The 23,997-nt window shown below is 33.7% G+C and overlaps 1 long non-coding RNA gene across 1 annotated transcript; it reads right to left on the reverse strand.

The window, feature by feature from the left end:
* Positions 1–1,797: 1,797 nt before the first annotated feature.
* LOC123668639 lies at positions 1,798–21,503 on the reverse strand. The gene is made up of 2 exons (XR_006745612.1): positions 21,419–21,503; positions 1,798–1,937 (listed from the first exon to the last, which is right to left on the reverse strand). It is a non-coding gene; the product is annotated as an uncharacterized LOC123668639 (long non-coding RNA).
* Between the last annotated feature and the right edge of the window lie 2,494 nt (positions 21,504–23,997).

Raw genomic sequence — 23,997 nt, forward strand, 5'->3', positions numbered from 1 at the left:
TCCTCCGGCCCGTTGGACCGACGATCTACGTAAGATTGCCGGTGTAGGCTGGATGAGGATTGCGGAAGACCGGGATGTGTGGCGCGAACTTGGGGAGGCCTATGTCCAGCAGTGGACTGCGATAGGCTGAAGTGATGAGTGATTATTATTTTATTTATGTCTTTTTAGGTAGGCAAATGAAGTAATCGATTCAATTCATTAAAAGAGTTTACATCATGTGGTTGGTTAAGCCATTTTTTATCGACGAAAAAAAAACACAGGAGGTTCTAAATTCGCCACGTATATATTTTTTTTTTATATTTGACCATGCATAACTTTTTACAGAGCAGTCCGAATTTGATAATTCTTTTTTTTTATTGGAAAGGCTACACTCTGAAATTAATCGTCGCCTAAGAGGTGAGGAATAAACGCAGCTCGCAGCTTGCTTGGCATAGGCATAGGAAAGAGCAAAGTCAACATTTTTTATACTTTCTTATTGTATTTTTTTATAAGTATTACGGTTATAATAATCATGATATACCTTTTTGAAATTCTTGAATTGAGCCCTTTAATTTGATACCCATACTGTTGTATTCATTAAAAAAAAATTTTTTTTCATTAACTACATTGACCACTTCGCACAGCCGCCATGTTTGATTGTTTTAAATCACTGATCTAAAAACAGTTGGGCTACTAAGACAAATCTCACGATACCTCAATTGTGAAAATCTGATCAGCGGTTCTGGAGATATGAGGTAATAAAGAATATTACATAAAAGATACGCGAGAGAAACATAACCCGTCCTTGGCAGTCGGGTAACAAAAGAGTATTATCTTATGCGTGTGTATCAAATACAGGGTAGTGTGTGTAATGTTTTTTTTATTGATTTAATGTATTTTTATGCATAATTAAAAAAATATTAGCATTCGGCACTCCTTCTCTATAAGTGTGCGAAATTTCATACTCCTCCGTCGGCGCAATTTTCGTAAAAAGGGGTAGAGGTACAAAGTTTTTACTTCACGTATTAATATATAAATAAAAATCGTTACGTACACTCATTAGTTTCCCTGTGAATATTTCTAATCGTTATTTTAGCATTCTTAGTTGTAATTGACCTCTAAAACATGGTATGATAATATATACAAAGGCGATAATACCTATACAACAAATTATCACCAGCCACGCTAGCGGCGCGTGCGCTTACTCGGTCTTTTATAATTGATTATGCTTATTGTATTCAAAAAATGTAATACATAATTGTGATAAAAGATCAATTACACGATATTATTCAATAGTTATTGACCTCTCCAAGGACATCGATCTAAAATAAGTATTAAATTTATGCAAGTCATATTTAACAAATCACGCGTCCGAAGCGTTCAGAAATTTTCCATACATGTTATTTTTTCAACTATTTAGTGTATTTACACGGTCTTATTAATCAACGTGATGTTTCCATTCGCATAAGTAGTCGTGTTCAACGAATTTCAGTTTATTGATGTTATTTTAAATAATAGGATGTGTGCCCTTTTTGTTGTATGTTTGTACTTAATTTGATTAGTATTATTGAAAGGATGTCTAAACTAAAAATTCTGTGAAACTGGTTTTATCTTTTTTAAATCGTTATTCATCACAAATCAAAGAAAATTAACAACGTGATAACAAATTAATTTGTCTAATTGCGAGATGATTTTCACCGTTACGTTAAAAAATTCAGATTCGTAGCCTGTCCTAAAAATAAGTGAACATTTGGACTCATTTAAAAACAACCAATCAATCAACCAATCAAAACAAACTGTCAAAAAATACGAAGAGTGTAGTGAGCAAAGAGTACATGTTTATTTGTAAGAAATGTGTGTTAAAATAAATAAGGTTATGAAATGTAACTTTATTCGTTACTAGCTTCTGCCCGCGACTTCGTCCGCGTGGAACAGCTTTTGGGCTAACTGAGGAAGCTCTGAAAAGGAAAAAAAAAACCCGATTTTAAAACATTCTTCATTGGTGCTCCGCTCCTATTGGTCTTAGTGTGATGATATATAGCCTATAGTCTTCCTCAATAAATGAGCTATCTAACACTGAAATAATTTTTCAAATTGGACCAGTAGTTCCTGAGATTGGCGCGTTCAAACAAACAAACAAACAAACAAACTCTTGAGTTTTTATAAAGCCGATGGATCTTGACCTTACAGAAGATCGCAGCCAAAAATATTGATTACAAACGATGCAATTTTTTAAAATCTTATTTGGTGCAGTCGTTGGGAAATTATGCATTTACAAATATTTAAGCGATTCATTTTTATGTATATAAGTACATAAATGCATGTTAGATCACCCACGGTTTCACAAACCTTTTACATCGCAGCAGCGTATCACTCAAAATATGATATAATATACCTAACTATATTAACTTATGTGATAAATAGGCTATCAAATACAGAAAAAAATACAAACAATCACTTCAGCTAGTTGAAAGTTTGTTACTACCTGCAGCATTATAATCATTATATTTTTTTTTATATAACTAGGTCGGCAAACAAGCGTACGGCTCACCTGATGGTAAGCGATTACCGTAGCTTATAGACACCTGCAACACCAGAAGCATCGCAAGCGCGTTGCCGACCCAATCCCCAAACCCCCCCAGGAGCTCTGGTCACCTTACTCACCAACAGGAACACAATACTGTTTGAAAACAGTATTATTTTGCTGTGATTTTCTGTAAGGTCGAGGTACTTCCCCAGTCGGGCTGCTCCATATTTTGAGCAGGGAATTCCTGCTGTGCCCTACCTCAGTTAAATATATATAATATTAATAACCCACTTAAAACAATATATATATATAATATTAATAACCCACTTAAAACTGCAGATATTTAGGGGTTTAGCAATCTTGATCAATCAGAATGAATCGTTATATATTCGTACTGATTCTACTTTTGATTCCCAAACTTAAGAACATTCATACGGATATATTATTTTTATACGGAAGGATGCTAAGAACTTCCACTGAAAATCCTGGAAGAGCCTTGGATTTTCAGGTCAGGGTAGATGAAGTTCGTCGCCCTCAATGCTGTGCTATCAAAATCGGCCAGACATGACATTACGTGATTAGCTCACTAACAATGAATATAATAAAACTGCATGGCATCAACACTGAAAGACACGAAATACGAAGGAGTGGTCCTAGTACAATGATATTCACTTTTGAAAATTGAATAGTGAAAAAAAAAACTATATATGCCTCTCAAACTCCGAACATTAATGAAATTATTCAGACCAGGAAAACGGCTATTTTAAGGGGCATTTTATACTTATATTGATGAAAAAATAGAACGTTTAACGGGAAGAGTTACAACTTTTTTTGTATTTAATGTGTATGATGCTTATTCCAGCTAATTTTATTACTTTATGTAAAAATTACACTACTAAAACCAATTCGTATATCATACTAAAGACAAAAGTATCAATCGTCAGACATTATGTCTAATCAAAAAAATACGATTAAAAGATTACACACATAGCCAAAGTTCACGACGTGATTCCTCAGGGGTCGCGGTGATAATACTTATGTGCGTCATTCGTCAAAAATTTAAACATTACCTCTAGATGATTCCACTACTGTCGCCGAGTCGATTTGCTCCCTACTGCTTTTGTCATAGTAGCGGCCGCCACGTGAAAGATAATATGAATCAATTGAATTATTAAATCAGTATTATTTACAGCGTTTTTAACCGACGTCGAAAAAGGACGAGGTTCTCAATTCGACTGATGACTGACTTTCAATTTTTTGTGTGTATGTATTAACCTCGTAATTTATTCCTGGGTGCACCGATTTTAATTATTCTTCTTTCATTCGAAAACTGGTGCTTGTCGAGTGCTCCCATTTAAATTTGATCGAGAACTGTAAAGTGCTTTTTAGTTATCCCTAATAATGCGTCTTTAATCGACATTTTATCATTTTATCGAAATTTTTTCCCATGTTGTGTTATGTAATAATAATAATAATAATAAAAACTCTTTATTGTACACCAAGAGTGAGCAAAAATACAAAAATAAAAACAGGAGTTAAGTACAAAAGGCGGCCTTATCGCTAATGAGCGATCTCCTCCAGGCAACCTTTAGGTAAAGGAAATGGTATATTGTAGACAGTTTAGGTGTACAGTTTTACCTAAACATATACAATATATTTAGACAAATAAATAATGTAATAAAAAAATAATAAATAATTAAAATAAAGTATATGTATGTACATGGCATATATAAATGGAAAGTTGTAATAGACATACATAGACGTATATAAAGTTAATGAATTATTATGATAAGATTCAAAGTGAGGACAGGAGATAATATGTGACTAGATAGAAAGATTAAAATTGAAAGAAATAGTGTTTCACCGACTTCTTGAAAATTGGAAGGAATTCAACGCGTCTGATGGGCAAAGGAAGGGAGTTCCAAAGCCAAGCAGCTTGGACAGTAAATGATTTAGTATAGAAATTAATGGAGTGGGGAGGAATTTTAAGAAGTAAACTATCATCGGAGCGAAGGCTTCGCTCATGAGACTCGCTGAGATACTTAAAACGTTCACTACATGTACTTGTCGATTTAAATTTATGTTGGTTTTTTGAAGCTTCACTTACTTTCGGCCGTGCGGATTTTAGATATTCGGCACTTGCATTTTCTTCAATTTAAATATATCCAATGTAATTTAGTGATAATTTAATATTTTCTGCGCTCCTCATAAATATCCCTGTGGCAGTGATGTCGATAAGCTAGGACATCACGGTCCGTCATGCCTAAAAAGTGCAGGCCGCTTCTCGAGACATGCCGCACTTAACAATATCATACGCCGGTCCCTTGCCACCGTCAACGTGCCAAGTCTACTTGAGCCGACTGGTATTTCAAGAGACGATGGCAAGAGACCGGACTGTATGAGTTTAATTCCATGGAAGATGGGCCGGGTGCTGGTATGGGATCCAACCTGTTCAGACATGCTGGCCCCTTCCCATCTACATGGAACCAACAACAGAGCTGGTGCGGATTGTGAAGTGACGACAATAGCAGACAAATACAGGGGTCTAGGCTCCGAATATGATTTTGTCCCATTCGGTGTCGAGACCCTTGGTCCGTGGGGTCCTAGTGCTATAACACTTTTTAAGGAAATAGCAAAAAGGCTATTCGACGTCACAGAAGACCGAAGATCTGGCAGATACTTCGGACAAAGAATTAATCTAGCTATTTAAAGGGGGAACGCTGCCAGTATCTTTTGAACCTTGTCTAAAGGGACTCCTTTTAATAATAATATTTAGTTATTATATATATATATATATATATATATATATATATATATATATATATATATATATATATATATATATATATATATATACTTAAGGTTTTTTATTTTAATGAAATTTATTATAATATATGTAGATATGCTCACTATTCATATGTTATTTTAAGTTAGTTAAATGTTACATACTCGTGATCCTGCTATTATGGATTTAAATATAAGTTATATTATAAAAAAGTTATATTTTTTAGTTTCATGGGTGAATATTTGAAGATAGACATATTCAGGGTTTGTAAATTAAGGTAAAATATTTCTTTCAATTACAACTTTTATTGATTTAACCTAAAGTTTATAGTGCAGATTAACGAAATAAATCAAGCGCACAGTATTTGAAATGATATATGGGTCTGAATCTAAAGCTGAAAATTTCCGTCGAACGGTGATGAGATATAAAACACACGGTAATTAGTATATAAAAAGGGTAATTATGCTTCGTGATTGGTAATTAGAAATAAAGTGAATAATATACTTGAATCACATATTTATTAATTATTTAGGTGACAGTAAATGATTTCAAACTTAGCTATATAGCGACGTGATTGAATAATAATAATTAGTCAAAAATAAAGCAGTTTTCCCAAAAATTTATAATACTTTCTGTCTAGTAATTGAAATAAAATCAACTAAGACACTAGTTCAAAACTCAGTGAAATTGAAGTTAGACGATGAGATCTTATATAAAAATTTAAAAAATATATTATCCATCATATATATAACTGCAGTGTGAAGTTCTAGCTCTTGCCTACTTCCTCCAAAGTGGAAAGCTGGAACCTCCGACCCATATTTCAAAGCATAGTTCTCACTGAAATCTATGTGAATGATAGCTTCATTGCCCTTGAGATGTTCCTTCAGATCTTTTACTGCAGCAAATTACCACCTGCGTGTTCCTTCATGTTTCAGAAATATAGGAATTTTATTTTCTAATTCTGCAATAGCTTATCTAGGAATAGCTATCTTTTTAGTTTTCTCTACGCCTTTAACTACGTAAGTGCTTATCGAATTTTCCCATTTTTTGAATGATACTGGATCTTCGTTATCAACTTTATTTTTGCACAAATTACACCATTCAAGTAAACATTCAGTTTTTGAGCAACATAGACAAATAGTCAATGTAATGACAATAATCAATCAATACAATGTTGCTCAAAAACTGACTGTTAATACTAATTAATAAATTAAGTTGCTAGAATTGTTGTATTTAATTATCTTCTTTTTTGTGCAACGTTTGAATCAAAAGATCTATGTTTGCATGAAATTTGCAAAGACACGTATCACTTTGATTTACATTAGATATAAGTACCCGAAATGGTCTATGTTTACAAAAGTAAGAGTAACTTACCTTGCGAAATTCAGTTTCAAAAATTTTGTGAAGTTTTGTTATTGTATCTAACAAATACCGCTTTTGCTTTCTCCCTTTCTTTTTTGTAATAAATTCTTTTATGCCTGAGGTCGCCCTAGAAACGTCGTCGCGGTCAAAAAATAATTGAATGTCTTCTTTTAGTTTCTCATATTTAACATTTCTTTGGTTAATTTTATTTATCTCTCGCACTCGAAATCTATTAGTTTCAGATAAAATCTTAAGATCTTTCAAAATCAGCTTATTACTAATGACAGCATCACTAAATTCTCTTTTTTCTTTCTTCAATTTTTTATTTTTGTAATTTGCTTCTAACGTATTCCTCATTGCTTTGCTTCTTCTACTTTGGTTTTGTCTCTTACTAGTGCTGTTACTTTAGAATTAGGACTTTGCAGTCGTTTTTTTCAGTCTTATAATTATTTTCGTCTTATATTTATTTTAGGTGCTGTGTGGCTACGGCACTAAAGAATTTAGCCACCCCCTCTCTTCCCGTGGGTGTCGTAAGAGGCGACTAAGGGATAACAAGGTTCCACAACCACCTTGGAACTTAAGAAGCCGACCGATGGCGGGATAACCATCCAACTGCTGGCTTTGAAATACACAGGCCGAAGACGGGCAGCAGCGTCTTCGGTGCGACAAAGCCAGTACTGCGGTCACCAACCCGCCTGCCCAGCGTGGTGACTATGGGCAGAACACATGAGTTTATGTTATTTTTGGCGTAAACTTGTGGAGGCCTATGTCCAGCAGTGGACTGTATAGGCTGTAATGATGATGATGATGATGATTTATTTTAGATTCTAATTGTGATTTGTAAATTTAGTTTTTTTTTTGTATTATGTAGCGCATCTTCCTTAATTTTTTTCATCTCAAGTTATTGACTAATGTTTCGTGTAGATCGTTAGATGTAGATGATTGTGGCCCATTTTCACAAATTGAGTTTTGTCTTCTGGGTGTTTTTTCAATATTATTTCCATTATTTTCACTTTTACTGGGACTTTCACTTGTATATTTAACTCCTTCCTTCATTAATTTCTTTTTTTTTGAAAATGCTTTTTAGAGTTCTCTCTCCATTTCTTCCTCTGTAGCCTCCTAGCTCTTCGTTTTTTGTATCGCTGACGTTCTTTTTCATTTTTAAGTGCATATAAAATAGGTTCAGCTTGGATTTTAGCGTATCGTTTCCGACGCGCGATTTTAGCCTTGGCCAATGTTTCCTCTTTCGATTGCTGTTTCTTCCGAGGCATTTTTATTCTGATAAATATATATATACATATTAGTGGTCTGCTGTATGGCTACGGCACTAAAGAATTTAGCCACCCCTCTCTTCCCGTGGGTGTCGTAGGCGACTAAGGGATAACAACTACATCCTTGGAACTTAAGAAGCCGACCGATGGCGGGATAATCATCTAACCGCTGGCTTTGAAATACACGGGCCGAAGACGGGCAGTAGCGTCTTAGGTGCAACAAAGCCAGTCCTGTGGTCACCAACTCGCCCGCCCAACGCGATGACTATGGGCTACACACATGAGTTCACGCATTTTTGGCGTGAACTTGTGGAGGTCTGTGTCCAGCGGTGAACTGCAATAGGCTGAAATGATGATATGTTAGTGGTAGGTGGGTAGTCTGTTAGTAGGTTTTTTTGTTGCGAAAGTGCGAGTTCATACCGGAAGATCAACAATGGGTCACGCGTTGGTAATAAGAATTATACCTTGGGCTGGACTAGCGGAGTAAGAAGATTCAATATAATAAGAGACCAGCATATGCTGGTGCCAATTACCATTTTAAATTGCTCATTACCATTCGCCAAAATACGAACGGGAAAAACGGTAATTATATAAACGGTAATTAGATATTTGTATACTTCTTCACATTATATGTTCTTTGTATAACTTAAAAAATTAGAAACTTAATCAACTCAAAGAGTATCCTATGGCGACTGTTACAATGCATAAAAATGTTAAATAAAAATATTAGACTTACCAGGGAAATCTCGAACGGTAAGGAGATTTTTTTTTGCCAAACACAATTTCTGGGCGATTAAGGTAGGCTAGAGTTGGCGCCAAAACACTTTTTGATGTGTTACCCGCACGAGTCGAGAGGCAGAACTGAGCGCGACCACCGAGTTCTCTATAGATAGCAATTTACCCTATGCACAAAAAAATTACCCTCCGACTGTATGAACAAATGGTAGTGAGTCGGAAGTGTTGGGACAATTTTCAAAGTCGTCACAAATTGCCTAAAGGTATTCTTTAATATGTATAATTTTGATAATTGGTAAAACATGTTGTGTACTATTTAAATAACTTCTTAAAAATACGATCTTTAGAGTATTTTTATAACTTCAAGAGCATGAACTGCTAAAATTTGGAGATTGGGACACGAATGGTGATGAGATTTGAGGAACGTTTACGAACATAACTAAGCTATTTATAACAATAGGAATATATTATGTACATCTGTATATAGTGCTGCAACTATATTTTACGTGAAATGAAAAAAAACGTAACTTTATATTTAACTAAGTAGTTATTTATGGAGGGCCGCGTGATATGCACATCTCAAAATAATCACCCTCATACATTTTTAAGAACTTATTAAAATTTGAAGTAATTATAGGTAAATATCGAGGTAGAAAAAAAAATACAGAATATATAGCAATTGATAGGGAATAAACTGAGACCGATATGCTCATTTAAAATACCTAAATGAGCATATCTGTCTCAGTTTATTCCCTATCAATTGCTATAGGTATATTTTTATATACAAAAACTTTAAAAACTTTAGTTTTACTAATATTTCGTATATAATTTCTAAAAGCACCTTTTTTACTTTTGGATAAATGCATAAAAACCTTTTTTTAATATCAGTAGGTACTCTTTTTTCCTTGCGGTTGATAGTGAGGGGAAAAACAAAGACAAAATACATAATTCCTCGTAATTAATTGTCGTGTACTTGTTTATTATCTTTCTCACGAGACATCATGGCCGGCTTAAGGTAACTTAGTGACTCGTTTAAATATATTAAGGTTAAATGATAATAACTATATTTTTAGGGTTTTATATCAAAATTAAAAAAAGAACCAATATACATATATATTTACAATATAAAAAGGCAAAAATATGAAAATTTATGTTTGAAACTTACATTCTTGTATATCACTACATAGTATAAAACAAAGTCGCTTTCTCTGTCCCTATGTCCCTATGTATATTTAAATATTTAAAACTACGCAACGGATTTTGGTGCGTTTTTTTTAATAGATAGAGTGATTGAAGAGAAAGGTTTATATGTATAATAACATCCATTAAATAGTGGAGTAATTGTTATTTTTCAGGTTTCTAATGAGATGTCGTAAATATTTACATTTTTACCGCTTAAATTGCAACCGCAGGCTGAACCCTACGAGATTTATCAAAATAATGTACGAAGTATTGTACACATTGAAAAGGTTTACAGAAAACTCCGCCATGGTATACGCCTATCTTTTAGGGATAACCCACAATAGCCATCCCACAATAATTTTTTTTGTCACTTACTTTTTACGACAAATAATGGCTAATTTTCAAAGCGATTTTAACCAATACAGCATTAATCCTTATCTAATTAAATACCTTAAATATATTGTTGATTTAATATAGATCTATATGGCCCTTTACAGAATATGATTTAAATGAATATTTTCGAACATATTACAAATTTTAAAATTGCGGTACGTAGCGTTTGCGGCGGTTCCGGCTGGCTTTTAAACCTGCGGGCCACGGGCAGTAATAAATAAATGAAAACTACTGGATCGATTTTAATCATTTTTTCAGTGAATGAGATAGGCTATAATTATATATAATTTTATACCCGTGCGAAGCCGGAGCGGGTCGCTAGTTCACAATAATACACAGTGTAGTTTATACCGTCATCTAAAGTGATGTAAGGTTTTTAAGGGATATTTCATGTAAGGAAATTTTGCATGTTTAATTTAATACTAGCGACCGGCCCCGGCTTCGCACGGTTGCAAAAAGTATCAGTGTTCCTCTACTATATTATGCATGTATTATCTATATATTAATACGTGAAGCAAAACTTAGTACCTACCTCATCTTACAAAAATTACGCGGACGGAGGAGTATGAAATTTCGCACACTTATAGTTTATATAAAGAAGTGCAGAATACTCATTTTTTATTTTTTTTTTAAATTATGCATAAAAAGTACATTAAATCAATAAAAAAAAAAACATTACACACACTGCTATGTATTTGACCCACACACGCTTATTATGCTTTTTTGTTGATTTTCAATGTCTGTAGTCAAATTGAAATTAAAAAAAAAAACGGTTCTTTATTTTCATTATTTTTTGTTTTCTTTAATTTAAATTTTTAATTATGGTCGAATTTCGACCTCTGGGCGACCACTAGTACATTTAGACCTTCTCTCTGGAATCACTCAGTTTAAAAGATCTAAGCATACAGACAGCGGGAAGCGTCTTTGTTTTATACATGTAATAATTTTGAAATTAAAATTTATAAACTATTGAATAAAAAAAGGTAAACAATGATAGTTTAATGAAGTGTTATCTCTATTACATCAAGAACCGGACAGTCTAAAAAGTGGGCGAAGGTAACAAAATTGAGACAACAGATATTGGTTGTAAGACATTTTATATCTCTTTAATATCATCAAATCTCTTGAAAGAAATATAGTCTAATCCATAATATGCAGAAAGCTTTAGTACATTTTCTACAATGTGAATTAAAATGTAAATTTAAATATTCTTCATTTCCGTAATCGCAGCTTCTTGATCCTAGCGGAACAAAGACTAAACTATTGGGAAGTCTATGGATATAGGTACTAAACGAAGTGTTTAGTGTATAATAATTAGAAATGAGGTTAAGAAACTGTATCTATAACAAACTGGAAACAACCTACATCTTAGTAAACCTTTGCCAATTCGTGAGATTGTGTAGAACAAAATAAACATGGGCAACCAAAAAAAAGTCATTGTAATTCTTAAAAAGAAACTTGAACAAAACAGCTTTTCGTTTGATGTATCACAACGTGGTCAAGCTCTAATAGTAGAACAATTTACTTCATTACGGATGCGGCTTTACTTAATATCACTTGGCCACTTTTTACATGCAACCACATTGTAAAACGCTCTCCTGAAAACTTAACAAAATCAGATACAATGTTCTTCATATCAGGTGTCGATATGGCATAATCTAATTATCAAATTGTTTTGCTTATCTTTTTTAACCGACTTCAAAAAAGGAGGGATGTTCTCAATTCAGTTTTTTTCAGTGAGTTACCTCATAACTTTTCACCGATTCGATGATTCTTATTTTAATCGAAAGCTGATGCTTGTTTTGTTATTTAAATTTCATCGAAATCTAACAAGTACTTTTTGCGCTATCTCTAAGAATGCGTATTTACTTGACTATTTTTACTATTATTGGCGTCGTACTACTACTACTCGGTTTTTTTTTTCGTATGCGAGCAAACATATTTATTTGGAACTATAGGAAGGCCGTTCGTTCTGAGGTTCTGTTTGTTTTTTCTTCAATCTTAGCGAGATTGCATCTCAGCTTAGGACGAAGTCAGAAGAAATTTAGGGCATTGCGCGGCGCTAAGTCGGACTACGGGCCACGAACACTAGCGCGATCGTCGCATTGTATTTAAAGCGCCAGTCACCTGACCGCACCTAACCATATATAGTGTATCACCCCGTGGTATCACCGTTTAGTGCTGTAGCTCGCTGTAGCGAACTATAAATGAAAATATCATCTCCTATTACGCTTTTAAAGCGTTTTCGAACCATATACCTAATTATTGTCACGTGCTCGCGTGCCTCGCACTGCGTAATATTTAAACTAGTATCGACTCGTATTAAAATGTATAAACACGAATGTAACGTGGCGTTAGTACAATAAGTCAATAATGAAGTAGAATCAACTCGAAGAAACCGGTTTTTGACATCCGAGATTGTCGCGCGCCGAAATCTATACATCTATACAAATAAATAAAATTGGAGTGTCTGTTTGTAATATTAATATAACCGTTTTTTACTGCATTCATATCTACAATACGGTACATATACCAAAATAACATTTTTTATAATTTATGTTTGTCTGTCTGTTTGTTCCGGCTAATCTCAGACACGTCTGGATCGATTTTGACGGGATTTTCACTGGCAGATAGCTGATGTAAAAAAGAGTAAATTAGGCTAATAATATTTTAAATTTTTATTTTATATAATACTCTGCAAACTTAACAATACGTAAATATTTTTTTTGAATTCCACGCGGACGAAGTCGCGGGCACAGCTAGTATGCAATATAATGATAAATAAAATAAACACGCTATAAAACAGCGGTGACTCTAATTTGACAGATAATATCCGTAAATATTATAATTTAATATTTAGCCCACGCGGGGCAAAACTGCTATAAATGATCAAAAGTTCAAAACCCAAATAAAATTTAATTTTTAAAAGTAATTAAGAAATATTGAAGAATAATATATGAATTGTGGTCAGCATTGTCCGTGTACGGTGTGAGCGGCGCACTCATGCGAGCACTACAATCTCTTTATAGGGATTCTAGTGCTTGTGTGAGGATAAACGGGGCATACACTGAATGGTTTAATATCGAAAAAGGTGTTAGACAGGGATGTGTAGCGTCACCGTGGCTGTTTAACTTGTTCATGGACAATTGCTTGACAGAGTTAAAAGAGAATGAAAGTGGGTTGAGAATGGGTGAGTTACTCGTCAAATGTCTTCTCTATGCTGATGACCAAGTATTACTTGCGTCCTCGGCCGAGGAGTTGCAGGAGATGGTAACTGCTATGAGTGGAGCTTTTGTTAGAAAGGGAATGAAGATGAATGTAAAGAAGACGAAAGTGATGGTGTTTGAAAGAGATGAGGTAGTGACAGACTGTAATATCGTGATTGGAGATGAACAAATTGAACAGGTGAATGAGTTTGTGTATCTGGGTTCGAAGTTTACAAGAGATGGAAAGTGTGAGAGTGATATTGAAAGAAGAGTGAATGCAGGAAACATGGTGAACGGAGCTTTGAACTCCTTTATGAGCAGTCGGAAGGTGTCTAAAAAGGCTCGTTTGGCTGTGCATGAGGGGGTGTTGCTTCCGACACTCATGTACGGAAGTGAAAGTTGGGTATGGCAGAAGAGACATGAAAGCAGAATAAATGCAGTTGAGATGAGAGCGTTAAGAAGCATGATAGGAGTTAAACTGAGTGACAGGATGAGAAATAGTGAGATAAAGAAACGGTGTGGTCTGAAAGAAGATGTAGTGACAAAAATTGAGAAAGGTATGCTGAGATGGTTTGGTCATGTCGAGAGAATGAATGAAGAACGACTGACGAAAAAAGTGTATAAGGCGAGTGTGAGTGGAAGTGTTGGAAGGGGTAGACCTAGGCGGACATTTCAAGACCAAATCGGCGACGTCTTGAAAAAAGGCCAGGTCAAGAGTACCCTAAACCGACGAGCATGTATGAAGGGAATAATGAAAGTGGATGAAGCGAAACAAGTATGTAAGGATCGTAGCAAGTGGAAAGAAGTGGTCTCTGCCTACCCCTACGGGAAAGAGGCGTGATTATATGTATGTATGTAATTAAGAAATAACTCAATGCGTCAATGCGAATTCAAGTCAATATTTAATAATAAATATAAATAATGATCCTATTCCTAAATGGAGAAAGAGGCCTATGCCCAGAACTGAAAGCTAAGGTGCCATCACGTCCTGAAATAGCACTTACTCAAAAATAAAGTACTAAAAGTCTAAAACTAATCTTTTACACCTGTTTTAAAATCTGAACTATGTTTCAAAACATCTTGATTTTGTGGATGTGAAGAAAGCAATAAATTATTTTGTTTTCCGTGTGTGGTGGTAGCGCTGGCAGTGGTGGTGAATCTACATGGACCGAATGGATTTTGTGTACAAATATAATAAATGGTAAGTTCTAGTTTTTCGTTTTTTCTTTTCTTTTTGTAAACTCCTATCAAAAAATGTCACGAGCCATCTCTGACCATGATTGACAGCGGAGATCCTTAGGGAGAATTCGTTTTTTAATAAAATCGAGTCACAGAACTTCGCTATTTTGCAGTAATTTTTTTTGCGCCATTTGTTTCTCATTTAAATATACGCACTTGAAATATGTTACCCCTTAATTAGTATCATTACAGCCTATACAGTCCACTGCTGCTGGACATAGGCCTCCACAAGTTCACGCCAAAAATAACGTGAACTCATGTGTTTTGCCCATATAGTCACCACGCTGGGCAGGCGGGTTGGTGACCGCAGTACTGGCTTTGTCGCACCGAAGACGCTGCTGCCCGTCTTCGGCCTGTGTATTTCAAAGCCAGTAGTTGGATGGTTATCCCGCCACCTGTCGGCTTTTTAAGTTCCAAGGTGGTAGCGGAACTGTGTTATCCCTTAGTCACCTCTTACGACACCCACGGGAAGAGAGGGGGTGGCTATATTGTTTAGTACCGTAGCCACACAGTACAATAATTAATTAGTAGCCTAAGGTTAAATAAACCTTTTCAAGGTATAAGTGTAAAATAGCCTTAATTTTTAATTATTTGTTTGTTTGTTCCATTTTTTTAATTAGATAGGAAAGGTAAAAAAAATGTAATTAAAAAAAGGAACTTTAAATACGAAACTTACCGACTAATTAAATTATTCTCATAATACTTTAGGATAAACAAAGATCAAAATTTTTATTGTAAGTTTTATTCGTCACATAAAGAATACTTCATCGCTGTTCGCACGGCGTATTTGTAAATACGGTATTTTAAGATGTATACTATTACTATGACTAGTTTTCGCTTAACGGAAATTGTATAGTTGTCTGCAGAAATACTTAAATAGTATTGTCTCGTTTAGCGTGCAAGCAACGACCTATAATAGTTGGTACTTATAGAATAAATCTAAAACAGGGCTTATTACTTACACGCACGTCTGACCGCATATTGTCCCTGCACGCAAGCAAGCGGCTCAAATGACCTATCATTTCATACATAATCCTTTGTTGTACATCATTCACGAACACTTTGATCGTGGATGTTGGATCTTTGATTTATATCAGAATATTTTCTGAGGTATACGTGGGTCCCAAGGTTTTCCTTAATCAACGAACACGGGATGAATTTTGAATGATTTTAAGACTTGAAAACGCCCGGATAGCAATATTTTTTTGTTAATATCAACGTTTTCCTCTGGATTATCTTGGCTTGTCATAAATGAAATATGTTATATAGCAGTAGTTACTTTCATTCACGAAACAAAAGACAATTCCCGGGCCCGGCCCATGGCCATGGCACGACGCCAGCACCGTAACACGGAACGGCGCCGCCGCCGTAGCACGGCACAGCGCGTTGCCGCAGCACGGTGTTGTGGACGGTGTGCCGCGCACAACTTAATTTGCAGTTTGTGTACAAAACAAAGTAACAAGAACCGTGTGCTTAGATATTTAACAAAATAATTTTCAGCCCTTTTCATACCTAAATTCAAATTCCATCAAGCCGTTGTCACAGAATTTAAACAATATTCAAAAATACTCTACAAATCTATACAAATAAATAAAATTGTAGTGTCGTTTGTAATATTAAAAAAACCACTTTTTACGAAATACATATGGAAGTTTACACGGTACATATACGATTTTTGTCTGTCTGTCTGTGTGTCAGTTTGTCTGTCTGCTTGTTCCGGCTAATATCTGCAACGGCTGGACCGATTTTGACGGGACTTTCACTGGCAGATAACTGAAGGAGTAACTTAGGCTACTTTTATTTTAGAAATTCATTTATTTTATAACTCTGTGAACTGAACAATAACTTTTTTGTTAAATTCTACGCGGACAAAGTCGCGTTCACGGCTAGTAATAAATAAACATATTTTGATTGATCATAAGTTCGTTTTATTTCTAACTTGATAGTTAAAACAAGCATCTCCATAGGATCAACAGGTTTTCTGAACGCATATTGTTTTTGTAAACAAGGCGCTATTTTGGTAAAAATTTCTTCAAAACTTGATATCGTCATTCTAAAATATTCAAAAAATTTCTCATGGGCACATATTTTTAAAGCTACATATTTTCTTTTGTAATAACCTCCGTCTCCGTCTTGGTTCATTGTATAAATATATGGATTTACGCAAAATTTGCTCTGTTTCGGTTTCTTTTTCATTCTTCGTCTTTGTAACAACGGGAGAATAACTCGTATCCATATCCATATCCATAAGCACCTCCGAGCACACAAACTGCAAAATATCAACTGACAAGTTGCGCGCGGCGCACGGTCCTACGGCACCGTGCTGCGGCACGGTGTCGTGCCGTGTGACGGTGCCAGCATTTTGCCGTTTTACGGCGACGGCACCGTGCCGTGGACATGGGGCTGGGCCCTAAGTGATAAAAATGATGCAGACAATTAAGTTTACGTACTAATCTGACCTGTTTCCCAACAATTACGCGTTGTAACTAGGAGATATATATATAATAAATAATTTAGGAATTTATAACATAAATAATTATAGTACGTAGTAATAAACAAAACTATAATTCCCTGAGTTTCCACTAAATAAGTATGTAAAAATCATATTTTTGACAGTATAACTGAAGGTACCCACCTACTTACCTATATTTGATTTCAGTGCTATAAGGTGCATGAAACTGTATTTATAGTCATTAGATAATTTAAAAATATTTATCGTTTTATGAACAGAGATTTGAATAAAATGCCACTTAAATTTACATTAAATTATTCGGTACTCGGTACAAAGTTTAACATGTTGTTGTTTCATTATGAACCTTTACTTGCTCATTTGGCCCTCGGTCATAAGTTTGGCAGCCCTACGTGTTGTTAGTAACATGATTTATAGTTCGTAATGAAAAAATCAAAATATCACTTTAAGATATTGTAGACAAAAAATTGTCAAGTAATACATTACTCGAGATAATTCAAAAGGTTATGTGTCAGATTTCAATTAAATTTAAATGGGACTACATGACAAGACATAACATAACAAGAATTATTTAAATCGGCCAACTAAGTAAAAAGCTATGAGGTACATATAAAAAAATACACTTAAATTTTAATTTGACTTCGTCTTTTATTGAAGTCGGTTTAAAATTCATAAAAATCGTTCGAAGTTTTTAGCGATTATAAACACCATTACACGGATTTTTATAAATTACACTTTGTTGTAGGTATACCACAGCTACGTAACGCATTAAACATTGTTTTAAGATAGTTATAGATTGTGTAGTAGGTACAATGTGCAATTGGCCGACTAACGCCATATTAGCCATTTCTTCTAGACAACCTACATATTTTTAGGTAACATATTTAGATAAGTTTTCTATGTGTTTTTTAAATTAGAATTTTATCACTTTTGATTAAATGGTATGAGTTTATACATTGTTCAAACATCTGCTCAATCAATAAAACGTAAGGAAAATATGTTTCTACATATCACTTATCTTAAAAATGAACGTAAAATTATTTATATACAATGAAATATTTTTTTAATAAATTATAAACAATTATTAAAAATATTTATTACTCGGTTTAGATAATAAGATGAACATCCGCATGTAGTAGACAATACAAATATATTAGTATCATATACACATTTGGTCGGGGAAAGTGTTTCTTCGTATTTTATATAGAAATTTATTATAATATATATACTATTTTGTTACGTAACTTGCCACCATATCGCAGATAGTGACAGGATTCCGTTGCTGTACAAATTTTGGAACTTCTTATTAAAAAGCCGCAACAAGAAGTTTTGACAGTCCTCTTGATGTTAACTTTACACTACCTAAAGCCTTCTGAAGAGATCGAAACAGATGGAAATCTGAGGGTGCAAGATGGGGAATGGGGCTATATGGTGGATGTATTAAAACTTCCCAGTCAAACTCTCTTAATTTTTGTTAAATAGCTAAAAATGTATGTGGTCGGGCGTTGTCGTGATGAAAGACCACACATTTTCTGTTGTTGATAGTAGAAATCCAAATCGATGCTTTTGCGCGGCGGTAAAAGCTCATTCTAAATGATGCCTTGTTCTTTTGCTTTAAAATCCAACTTAAAATCACCTGATTGCCTGTCAATCCGGGTTTCGCGATAACCTGTGCTCCTTGACTGACTTTTCACCCCGATATTATTCGTACAAATGTCGACGTAGCTTCACGTTTTCAAAAATGTCGTCACATTTATTCGTAACTGGGCAACCAAAGCGAAATGCATATATATTTGACATCAAAATTTCCTACCTAATAACGCTTAAACAAATTTTGTGCTACTCTTATTGACACTGATTTAGGGCCATAAACGTCACAAATGTTTTTCGCGGTTTGAGTCGCATTTTTTCCTTTTTTAGAGTAAAACTTTAAAATGTACCTATTTTCTTCGTTGGATTCGCCCATTTTGTCGGACAGAAAAACAAATGATAAGCGGTGGGAAACCGTTTTTTATATTTTATTTTATTTTTAAAATCACACCTTTCAAACAATAGAACCAAAAAAATTTTTTTTCAATTTTTACTTTTACTAGAAAATATTTAATAATAAAATACTAATAATTTTTAATTTTTACCATAAAATAAAAATAGGTAAAAAAACTTTTTAAGTTAAACGGTTTTATGTTAAACATACATTGCAATGTTTAAGATAAATGTACTAAAAACCAAAAAATAATAAAATAGATACAGTCGTGGGAATTATAAACATATGCATAGACTAGACTAAAATAAAACCGTGGGGCACGTCAATTGTCTACAATCGTTGATTAAAATGTTTGTTTTGTAATGTTACACTATAATTAGGCAGTTGTTCAACCGACAACGATGGACGTGTGATAAGTAGGGCTAGAATGTGGAAACAAGCTAGCAAGCTCGATTATAAGCGAGTTTTAGGGTTTCATAGTGGTGAGCGAGTAGTACTTTTATCATATGTTTTGTCGATCAAAGACAAACTACGATCAGTGAAACGATTCCTCGCCAGCCAGCAGTGTGAATGTCCAACGATAAACTAGTTGAAACATCTCTTTTATTTACATGGAGTGTATAAATATTGGAATTTCCATGAGCAAGAAAATAGTAAGTAATTTCCTCACCGTCTGCGGGCCAACTGCCTATTTTAACGACGAATTAAACGATTCTTCTATCGCACATTAAGTCGATAATTTGTAGACAATTGACGTGCCCCACGGTTTTATTTTAGTCTAGTCTATGCATATGTTTATAATTCCCACGACTGTATCTATTTTATTATTTTTTGGTTTTTAGTACATTTATCTTAAACATTGCAATGTATGTTTAACATAAAACCGTTTAACTTAAAAAGTTTTTTTACCTATTTTTATTTTCTAGTTTTTAGTTTTTATTTCGCATTCTGTTTAATTCATTTAGTGCTTCATTATTGCAAGGCCCATCTTAATATTGAGGTTGTATAGTGCACTGTATTCTTCTTGTCAAGCCCTTTTATTTGATACCCATATTGGTGGGATTGATAAAAAATTGTTATCAGACATTTGGTAGCGGCGGCCAGCTTAGATTTCAATTTTGCATAGTAAATTGTATTCTACTTGTTGAGACCTTTCATTTGATACCCATGTTGATGGGATTGATAAAACCTAAGTTATCCGCCATTTTGTAGAGGCCGCCATCTTGGATTTTAATTTTATATAGTACATTGATTATACTGGTTGAGCACTTTCATTTGATACCCATATTGATGGGATCGATAAAACCTACGTTATCCGCCATTTTGTAGCGGCCGCCATCTTGTATTTCAATTTTTTATAGTATATTGTATTCTGCTTGTTGAGCCCTTTCATTTGATACCCATATTGATGGGATTGATAAAACCTACGTTATCCGCCATTTTGTAGCGGCCGCCATCTTGGATTTCAATTTTTTATAGTATATTGTATTCTGCTTGTTGTGCCCTTTCATTTGATACCCATATTGATGGGATTAATAAAACATAAATTATCCGCCATTTTGTAGCGGCGGCCATCTTGAATTTATAATGATAATGAATAAACATAATTGTATTGTCACCAAAATCCAAAGTGTATACAAAATTTCAGATTAATCGGTTGACAGGAAGAGGGTGAAATTTGAATTACTAAATTTGACCCAAGAATAATAAAAAATAAAACAAACGGGGTGAGCTAAATAAAACCGTTTAATAAAGAAGACTTTTTCCCCAACCTATTATAGTTAGTAATGATTTAATTACAATTAGTATTTAGCGTCCTTGACGTTGTAGTAAAATAGGGGAAAGCCGTATAAAATAATATAGGTGGGTAAAATGACATATTGTGTTTTCTATAAAACTATAGACATATTAACTACTGAGATATCTTTTTCGGCGCCAGTCCCGTCCGTTTGGCCTGTCTGAGCGAAAAATCTGGAGGTCTGTTCTATATTTGTCGAATTTTGGCAAACCTGCCCGCGTCTAAGCTCCTCTTTCTACGGTGTCTAATAAAGCTAGTCCCGCATATAATTATTGATGAGATTTATTAGCCGGAAGCAAAATAGACCATAGTTAATAAGTAATAATCTTTTTTACCTCAATAAATAAACTACAAGTTTTGGATTTACAGATTGCACGAAGAAGTATCTGTATGAAGTTTATTTCAATGGTGAAAGTAAAAAATATCTAATAAATTTTTATTAGTTGGACATCGTTTATCTAATAAAAACCGGAGAAACAGGCCTTACCTAAGCGAGTATGTACTGTTTGCGACGTATGGGGCTGCACATTATACTTCATTACGTTATATTGATACACTGAAAATTGGTAAATAATGGATGGATGGATTTTCATTTGTGAAATCAGCAAAATCTAAAGAATAAGCCAGTGATTTTTTATTACACCCTGGTAATTATTTATTCTTTACAACCTTATAGTAATGCAAATAAAAATATACCTATATTTTTAGCGGACTTCCAAAAAAAGGAGGAGGTTCTCAATTCGACTTTATTTTTTTAAATTTTTTTTATGTATGTTACTTCAGAACTTTAAACGGGTGGACCGATTTCGACAATTTTTTTTAATTGAAAGATAGTGCGTGTCATTTGGTCCCACTTAAATTTATTTGAGATCGAACAACTACTTTTTGAGCTATATCCAAAAATGCGTTTTTACTCGACTATTTTTTCATCGACCTACATTGTATTATACCGCATAACTTTTTACCTTTGGGTGTACCGATTTTGATGATTTTTAATTTAAACGAAAGCTGATGTTTATCATGTACATTTAAATTTTTGTTTGATCAAAGTTTATTTATTTATTTATAGATTTATTTATTTATTTCCATATTTACACAACATATTCAAGTAATAACATTTAAATTTCATTGAGATCTGATAACAGCTTTTTGAGTAATCTTTGATACCGCGTATTTACTTGACTATTTTTTCGTCTACCTACGTTGTATTACTTGTCGATGTAATTGAAGTCGGTTTTTATTTTTTATTTAATAATTTTGTTAATATGTACAAATAATGTTCAGTTTATTAAATAACTTTATTTTGGATATCAGAAATGATGTTTTAAAATAAATTTAACAGATAAATCAGTCACCAATTAATTCAAGGAAAGTTGGCTCGCGACCAAAGAGAATCCCAGGTATTCGATACAGTGGTTAAAGATTCAATAATTGAATATGAAAACCAACATGCATCGCGATGGAGTAGATTTCTAACTAAAATATTATTACTAAATTTTAATATAGACAACAAAAATATAATAACTAGTTCATATGTATTAGGGAAGCAATAGCCTAGTTATTTAATAGAATGTCATGGGACTAGGTGAACGATACTAGTTAAGCATTTCCTTACTGTATAAATAAATTAGTATTGAGAATTCTTAAAGTATAAAGATCTAACAAACAGTGAAAACAATACAAATATTTAAATTTAAGCAATTACTTATTATGATTGCGATACATTCATTACAAAGCTACATCTTGCTTTGGATTATTATTTCCCTTAAGGAAAACCGGCAAAGTGTGTCAAAGTCACCCAGTCATACGACAAACGAGAAATGAGTGTAAAAAATCATCTTTGTTTATTACTTTTATTTTATATACTCAAATATTATCAAGATCAAAATCTTTCATAGTAATTGTTTTTAAAAGTAATTTTATTGTTTTATATAATTTTTTATAAATAAAATATTTTAGATCAAAAATTTATGTAGGTATTATTTTATTTTAACAGAGTTTGATTTGTTAACCTTTTGTATAAAATTATATTTAATTATTTTTAAGTGCAAAAAAAGTAATGGTTTTTTTTTATTAATTCAAGGTTTAAAGCTTCTTAATCCTTATGTGTGAACACAATTAAGTTTTTATTTAGTAGGGGATTATGACGATCTACGTAATATTGTTTGGCGCGAACTTGGGGAGGCCTATGTCCAGCAGTGGACTGCAATAGGCTGAGCTGAGGGGATTATGTCGGTTTATTTAAAGTTTATGATATACACAAAAGACTATTTAAAATTGAATACAGTTTTAATTGATTGTTTAATTCCGCATTTAATTTCCTAGTACTAAACATATGTTTCATTCTCAATGGAGGATAAAGGATCGGAGCTTATTTCACCACAATGCTCCACTGCGGATTGGTGGATATGTTCCCTACTATGAGTAACGACCACTATCAGGGGACTGACATCTTAACGTACTCATCGAGACACAATCGACGAGTTGGGGAGATCCACACCTACACCCAGAACGGGAATAAATATTTTTACAAATACTAACATTCATGCTGAGCGGATGTCTAATCGATGTTGAGGCGTCTACACGTCACTGAACAAATACAACTACTCCAGAGCCATGTCACACCTACATTGAATAGATACAGTACTACCTCAAAATTAAGCGAGATGTAGTAAGCCGGTTTATATCTAGACTTGGTATTTTTTAATTTGTTAAGATTTATTTTAAACTGACATTTCAATTTGAAATCCATGTGTAAAACAACCATAATCTAAAATATAATTTAGAGTGTAGAAAAAAATAAATATTTTTTTTTGAACACAGTTTCTTATGGTGCTTTGCGAAGGGGTACCCTAGCAATAGGCAAAAAACGTCCGTAACGTTAAATAAAAGCGTAAGATCCTTGTGTATGATGGCTAGACAGTGTCTAATGTATAGTCTAGTGATGACTGTTATTATTATTGAAGTTTGATATTATTATTATATCATTCAATAATTATTATATATTTTTATAAATCATTGTAAATAAAATAAAGGTGTTAAGATAATTTTGTAAAGTAGTTTTAT

The sequence above is a fragment of the Melitaea cinxia genome, chromosome Z, assembly GCF_905220565.1.
Source record: "Melitaea cinxia chromosome Z, ilMelCinx1.1, whole genome shotgun sequence".
NCBI classification, from domain to species: Eukaryota; Metazoa; Arthropoda; class Insecta; order Lepidoptera; family Nymphalidae; genus Melitaea; species Melitaea cinxia.